Here is an 8,133-nt window from a genome sequence, read left to right on the forward strand (position 1 = left end):
CCCATGAAACGTATTGGGTTGATAAGGCTTGAGGTTTCATTTCTTAAAATATTCTATTTGAAACAAACAAACAAAAGCAGAAACAGACCCATAAATAGAGAGATGGTTGTTAGAGGGGAGGCAGGTGGAGAAATGGGAAAAAAAGGTCGAAGACGAGTAGGAAATACGGGTTTGCAGTTACGGAAAGAATAAGTCATGGGGATAAAAGGCACAGCATAGGTAACATAGTCAATGGTATTGTAATAGTGTCGTATGCTGACGGATGGTAGTTACACTTGTGGTGAGCACAACATAACATACAGACTTGTTGGATCACTATGTTGTACACCTGAAAGTAATGTAACATTGTGTGTCAACTATGCTTTAATTGAACGAGAGAGAGAGAGAGAGAGAGAGAGAGAGCCCACTTGCACCAGATCTTAATACCTAGTGAATGAATGTCTCACATCTCAATGAAGAAGAATTATGTTAAATAAAATTAAACTTTAATTCAAGTTCTACCATTCCTCTAATTGATGGCCTTGTAAGGTGACTTGGTTTGTGGTTGCTTTGGCATTTCAAAACTTTGACCGAGGATAAGGTAATAAGTCTTCTATCTCTGTTTTATGCCTGACTTGTTTGTATCCAGGAATTCAACAATCCAGTGATTTCGTTCCTGATTCAAGGTGACTTTGAAATGAATTCATTCAATAAACATTTACTAAGAGAGTATTTTGTGCCAGTTCTGATTTGTCTGACCAAGTAAAATTCTTTTATTATTTCAGTATCCATTAAAAGCATTACAAATCATTTATTTAAACACATATAAGAAGTAGTAGGCACCAAAATATATAATAAATGGGGTGATTCAATTATTAAGTTTGAAATACCAGTAACCCATGTTTGGCTGTTCACTCTTATTTCTGTTTAGTTCAGTCCTTTCTTGTACCTTTGTGATGGTCAAGGCACTGGTTATGGGTTAGAGGTACAACTATGGATGGCTTGTTCTGGGAGTTCATAATTTAAAGTAAAAATATCTGGAGCGCCCGAGTGGCTCAGTCGGTTGAGCATCCGACTTTGGCTCAGGTCATGATCTCACGGTTCATGGGTTCAAGCCCTGTGCTGGGCTCTGTGCTGACAGCTCAGGGCCTGGAGCCTGCTTCGGATTCTGTGTCTCCCTCTCTCTCCGCTCCTCCCCTGCTCACGCTCTGTCTCTCTTTCAAAAATAAATAAAAAAGGTTTTTAAAAAATTTAAAAAAAAATAAAGTAAAAATATCAGTAGTCTACAGAGCTGGTATTGGGGTGCCTGGGTGATTCAGTCAATTAAGTGTCTAACTCTTGGTTTCTGCTCAGGTCATGATCTCACAGTTCGTGAGTTCAACATCTGTGTCAGTCTCCATGCTGACAATGTGGAGCCCACTTGGAATTCTCTCTCTTTGCCCCTCCCCCCTCTCAAAATAAATAAATAAACTTTGAAAAAAAAAGGATTTAACTTGCACATTTACATATACATTGAGGTCAGAGTTTCTAGTACGTTTGCATCCTACTGACAAAACCAGCTTTTAATAACGATCTTGTATTACTTCGATAAGTAATTACCCTTGATTGAAATTCAATTTGATTAAACCCACTTTTATCATACAGCTATTGTGCTGTAGTAAGATTCAAGTATTGATGGATATGTTTTATTATTTCTTATTATGTTTTGCCCACATTTAATTCTTTTATGATTTCAAATATTAACTGAAGAAAAAAGATATGGTATACCTGCTTAGTTTCTCAAACTGGTTTCACTGGTTTAAAAAAAATGTTTTTCTAGTTTATAAAGTCCCATTCCTAATGCCATTGTCAATCCTGCTATGGCCAAATTTGCAAGAAACATCCACATTGCAGCTGGGGGATGCCCTATCTATCAAGGACCAGAACATTGCATGGCCAGCAGAAATCCAAACCCTTCCCCAATGATCAATACCAATGCTCAAGGAATTATGGTTTGAAACCCTCATGTGTCACTCTCATCGCCCCTGTCTCCACATGTATGCATGTTCTGTGTCATGTTGCTCTAGATATGAGGCTTGATGTCATTTCATTGCAAAAAAACAACAACAATAAATATGCATATATCACAGCGTGAAATATTTGTGAGTATGGAAAATGTTCTCAAAAACTTAAAGAGGAAGATACACAGAAATGTGTTACCTTCATATGAATTTCCTAATTTCTCACCAGAAGACTCTCTCTCCTTCAGTCTTACCCATGGGGGTGCACCTTCCCTAGAGTAGCGGGATCTCATGCAGTGGCTGGTGGAAAGACCTACATCTAATCAGGCTTCATAAAACTAATGGAGATTTTGACTGGAAAGACTCTTTGTTTCTGGATTTCACTCTTGGAACTCCCAGAAGCCTTCCTGTGACCACGGGAAAATAAAAACGACACAAGAAAAAAATCAAAAAATGCGTCTTGCGTACCTAGTTCAAGCCCCGAGTCAAACCAATCTGTAGTCTGACTTGCAATTAAGGGAGGCAGTGAATTTTTATTCGTCCCTTAGGCGTTTTTTGCCACTTGCACTACTTGATAGACTGAAGACACATTTTCAACTACGTGACCCATTGTCTCCTATAAAACTAATAAGAAAACATATTTAGGGGCGCCTGGGTGGCGCAGTCGGTTAAGCGTCCGACTTCAGCCAGGTCACGATCTCGCGGTCCGTGAGTTCGAGCCCCGCGTCGGGCTCTGGGCTGATGGCTCGGAGCCTGGAGCCTGTTTCCGATTCTGTGTCTCCCTTTCTCTCTGCCCCTCGCCCGTTCATGCTCTGTCTCTCTCTGTCCCAAAAATAAATAAACGTTGAAAAAAAAATTAAAAAAAAAAAAAAAAAGAAAGAAAACATATTTAAAGAATTTACAAGCAGGGAGAAATTCTTTTTTCATTTCGATCTTATTCTTCCTTAGCTAAGGTGACATAATTAGACAATATAACATATTCCAATTTTTTTAATTAAAAATTAATTTAATTAAATTATTTTTTTTACTATAATTAAAGCCATAATTTAATTTTGTGGCCCACTGCAATGAACATCTTTGCCCAGGTTGGAGTATAGTCATCTTTCCACGGTTTTCTTTATTTCCTCACTATATTTTATCTTTAATTTAATATTCCCTCTGTGTCAATGTCTTTCACTAAAAACTGTTTTAATGGCAAATTCTTAATTGTTCAGAATGAAATGGAATAAATCTTCTACAGTTCTCTATTATTAGTTTAAAAATCCTCCTTTAGAATTGTCTATTACAATAATATCAAAACTTTGCATTGAATAATGAACATTTTGAATTAACAAAATAACTCTGGAGTAATTTAACAGATAAATCAGATTGTTAAAACTTTTTCCAGGACGTTACTCAGAATTATAGGAAATGGGACAGACAGGGCTGCAATCCAAGTCAGTCTGGAAGGAGAAAGATAGTAAGGGGGCTGACTCAAGGAAAATAAAGAGATAAAGCCATCAACTCGAGTTAAATAATCTAAGAGAATGTTTTATATATGGGTCGCAAAGGCAGATCATAAATTATAGTTTATGAAACTTTATTATTATTTCCAAGGGGAGAATAAGTCAATTTCACCCTCCCCCATCCCCACACTTCTCAGATAGGGAAACAAAAAACTAAAATATCTTTAAAGCATTCAAGCCTAGAATAAAGTCACTTTCTTTGACCCAGTTGATGATACCAATTTTAAAGTTGTTTTCCATTGTGTACATTCTGAAGCCTTTACCTTTTAGTTTATAGCATAGAAGGTGGTGGTGTTGCCCGTGTGCTCCGCTAGTCCAGATGTTTCCTTCTACCCTGGGTTGCACATAGATATGTCTTTGAGGTTGATATTTTTTAATGATTACTTATATTAATGAGGTGCAAGTGCCTGACACAAGGTTCTTTTTTAAGAACGAATGTCAATCCTGACATGCATTTGGAATCTGAAGCCTAGAGAATTGAAGCTGCATTTAGTTTTCTTTTTAAATTTTTTAATGTTTCTTTATTTTCAAGAGAGAGAGAGAGAAAGAGACAGAGCATGAGCAGGGGAGAGGCAGAGGGAGAGGGAGACACAGAATCGGAAGCAGGTTCCAGGCTTTGAGCTGTCAGCACAGAACCCAGTATGGGGCTCAAACTCATGAACCACCAGATGATGACCTGATCCGAAGTTGGACGCCTAAACCAGGCGCCCCTAAGTTGCATTTATGCAAAGGTACTACTACTTCTTGATATCTGATCATAATGATTAAATAAGAGCACTTATAGCACATTTTTCTATTGAATACATGAGTTACATTGCCTTAATTTGTGATTTATCAGTGGCATTAGTATATTCATAAAGTTGTACAACCATCACTACTAATTCCAGAACATTTCCATCACCCCCAAAAGGAACTCTAAATGCATTAAGAGTTACTCTCCATCCACTCCTTCCATCTCCATCCAGCCTTTGGCAAACACTGATACACTTTCTGGCTCTATTAATTTGCCTTTTCTGGACATTTCAGAATGGTCCAGAATCACAAAGAGAATCATACAGTATGTGATCTTCTGGCCTAGCTCATTGAGCATAATGTTTTTAAAATTCACTTCTGCTGTGTCATAGATCGGTACATCATTCATTTTTATGTTTGAGTAATATTCTGTTGCATGGCTATATTACATTCTCTTTGTCCGTGCGTCAATTGATGGACAGTTTGTTTCCACGTTTCAGCTCTTATGAATAATGATGCAGTGAACAACTGCCCACCAATTCTTGTATGGACATATACTCTGTGGGTATAAGCCTAGAAATGGAATTGCTGGATCATATGCTAACTCTCTATATAACTTTTGCAAAAATTACCAAGCCATTTTGCAAAGCATCTGTACCACTTACATTCCTACCAGCAGTGTCTAAAGGACCTAGAGGATCTGCACCCTCTCCGACACTTGTCATTGCCTGGATACACAATAACATCTCGTTGTGGTTGTTTTGTTTTTTTGGTTTTTTTTTATTTAAAGTTTTTTTTTTTTCAACGTTTTTTATTTATTTTTGGGACAGAGAGAGACAGAGCATGAACGGGGGAGGGGCAGAGAGAGAGGGAAACACAGAATCGGAAACAGGCTCCAGGCTCCGAGCCATCAGCCCAGAGCCCGACGCGGGGCTCGAACTCACGGACCGCGAGATCGTGACCTGGCTGAAGTCGGACGCTTAACCGACTGCGCCACCCAGGCGCCCCTCGTTGTGGTTTTAATTCAACTTTCCTAATGACTCCTGATGGTGAGCATTTTTTGTATGTTTGTTTGACCATTTGTATATCTTCTCTGGAGAAATATCGACTCAAATCCTTTTGTCATATTTTAATTGGTATATTCCTTTTTATTAATAAGCAGAGTATATTCTTTACATATTGAGTGCAAGTGCCTTGCCAGATATGTAGTTTGTAAATTCTTTCTTTCAGCCTGGGTTGTGTTTCCTAATGATGTTCAACTTTGAAGCATAAAAGTTTTTAATTTTGAGAAATCTCAATTTTGTATTTCTTTTTTTCTTTTTAAATTTTTTTAATGTTTACTTTTGACAGAGAGAGAGAGAGAGAGGCAGACAGAGAATGAGCAGAGAAGGGCACAGAGATAGGGAGCAGCAGAGGGCTGAGAGAGAGGGAGACACAGAATCCGGAACAGGCTTCAGGCTCTAAACTGTCAGCATAGAGCCTGACGTGGGGCTCGAACTCACAGACCATGAAATCATGACCTGAGCAGAAGTCAGATGCTCAACCGACTGAGCCACCCAGGCATCACTTTTGTTTTGGTTTGGTTTTTTGCTTTTGCTTTTGTGTCAGTCCCTAAGAGATCATTGCCTAATCCAATGCTGTGAATATTTACACCTATGTTTTCTTTTAAGAGTTTTACACCTTTAGCTTTCATATTTACGCCTTCGAACCATTTTTAAATTAATTTTTGTATATGGTACGAGATTGGATTTCAAATTCCCTCTTTTGTATGCAAATATCCAGTTCTGCAGCACTATCCTACAGTTTATTCTTTCCCCTTTGAGTTATTCTGGCGCCTTCGTCAAAACTCAGTTCATTCTTAATTTTAATGATTTCAGTCTTCTATTTTTCTCATGGTCAGTCTGCCTAAAAGTTTGTCAATTATGTTTGTTTTCTTCAAAGAACCCATTTTGCTTTGATTGATTTTCTTTATTTTTTTCTATTTTCTGTTACATTAATTTCTCCTCTAATCTTTATCATTTCCTTAACTTTCTTGCTTTGAGTTTAGTTTGCTTATTGTTTCTTAAGGTGGAGTGTTAAGTTCTGATTTGAGGCTTTGTTTTTTTGTTGTTGTTCTTTCTTTTTTTAATATAGGTATTTTATAGCTATAAGTTTCTAAGTGCTTTAGCTGCATTCCCTACTTTCTGAGACCTTATTTCTTCCTTTTCATTTATCTCAAAGTATTTTCTAATGTTCCTTGTGACTTCATTTTCCCTTGATTGATTGTGTCCTTTGATGCAGAAAAAGTATTTAAATTTTAGGTAGTCCCATTGGTCTATTTATACTTTTGTTGCTTGTGCTTTTGGTATCTTCCTCAAAAAATCATGGCCAAGTCTAATATCATAACATGTTTTTCCTAATTCTTTTACTGTAATTTTCGACTCCAGAATTTCTACTTGGTTCTTTTTTTCTATAATTTCTTTTTACTGATGCTCTGTATTTGGTGAGACATCATTCTCATGCTTTCCTTTCATCCTTAGACATTGTTTGTTTTTAATTGTTAGAACATACTTAAAATAGTTGATTTAAAATGTGTCTAGTTAAGTCTTACGTGAACTTCCTCAGGGACAGTTTCTATCTACCACATTTTCCCTGTGTATGGGCCATATTCTTTATTTGTTTATTAATGTCACATGTTTTTCATTAAAAAAAATAGTTTAGTAATATAATGTAGCAAATATGGAAATCGGGTCATCCCTCAGGAGTTTTTTGTGTTACTGCTTGTTGTTGTTGGTTGTGGTGGTATTTGTTTAGTGACTGTCCTCAACTAATCCTGTAAGGTCTCTATTCTTTGTCATATGTGATTACTGACATTTCTGCTCACTTAGCCATTGATCAGTTAATTATTGGTCAGGGATTTCCTTTAATGTCTTGAACTTATAAATTTCCCAGTGCGCTAAAGGGCTCTGCGTGCGTGTTTGGGCATGCCTTCAAAGCTCAGGCGGGCAATTTACAACTTTGCCTTTGTGGTTTTTTTGTTTGTTTTTTTTGTTTGTTTTTTTTGTTCCAGCATGTACAGAGCCATAAGGTCAGCCCATGGGAAGCGATTAGGGCCTTTTGAGATCTTTGCTGAGCACATACACATCCTTGAACATATGTAATACATTCTAGATTCCCAGGAATATGGTGGAGTTCTTCAAAGACCCCTATAGATATCTCCTTCCCCAGTTCTTCCTTTTATAGTTTTTGACCAGCTTCTTGATTGCCCCAAGAGTTATCATTGCCTCAGACAGCTTCAACTTTAAATAATTGTTGCTGATGGTTTTCTACGAAGATAGACCCAGGATTAAAAGGCATTCATAGCAAATGAGCTCTGAGTCAGGTTATATAAAGATGAGTCCAGTAAGTGGGTGTTTCCATGGTTCTGCTAGAAATGATGGATTATGGCAGGTCCTGTCTGCTCCTCCAGCGGCCGCGAGGCTGCTGGTTTACAAGGTTACGTGATTAGACAATTTTTGTATTCAAGACGACCTCAAAGCTAAAGAACAGGATGGAGATGTATTTAAATGCCACTAAACTATCTGTTCTTACTGGGATCTGTCCATTTTTCTTGAATAAATATCCCTCGAATTTTTGCAGGCCTTTGGTTAATTCTCAGAATTGTGAAAAAGTTGATTTGGACAATTTTGCCAGTCAATATTCTCATTGTGTTTATAGTAGAGTAGTAGATTGTTGGAGGATTTCACTCTGTCATTCCTTCACTCCCACATATTTATACAGGGTTAATAGTCCCTTATTAAATCATTTAATGTTCTTTATTGATCTTCAAATAATGAATAAGTGGGGATTCTGCCCAATGTTCTTTAAGATGGACAATACATGCACAACTATATCGCTTGAAGGATTTCTTCCTTCTGTGAAAAAGTAATAGCAATCTT

At 37.3% G+C, this 8,133-nt stretch overlaps 1 non-coding gene across 1 annotated transcript; it reads right to left on the reverse strand.

The window, feature by feature from the left end:
- Positions 1–5,693: 5,693 nt before the first annotated feature.
- TRNAR-UCU lies at positions 5,694–5,778 on the reverse strand. The gene has a single exon. It is a non-coding gene; the product is annotated as a tRNA-Arg (tRNA).
- Between the last annotated feature and the right edge of the window lie 2,355 nt (positions 5,779–8,133).

Source organism: Lynx canadensis, chromosome B3 (assembly GCF_007474595.2).
Source record: "Lynx canadensis isolate LIC74 chromosome B3, mLynCan4.pri.v2, whole genome shotgun sequence".
NCBI lineage: Eukaryota > Metazoa > Chordata > Mammalia > Carnivora > Felidae > Lynx > Lynx canadensis.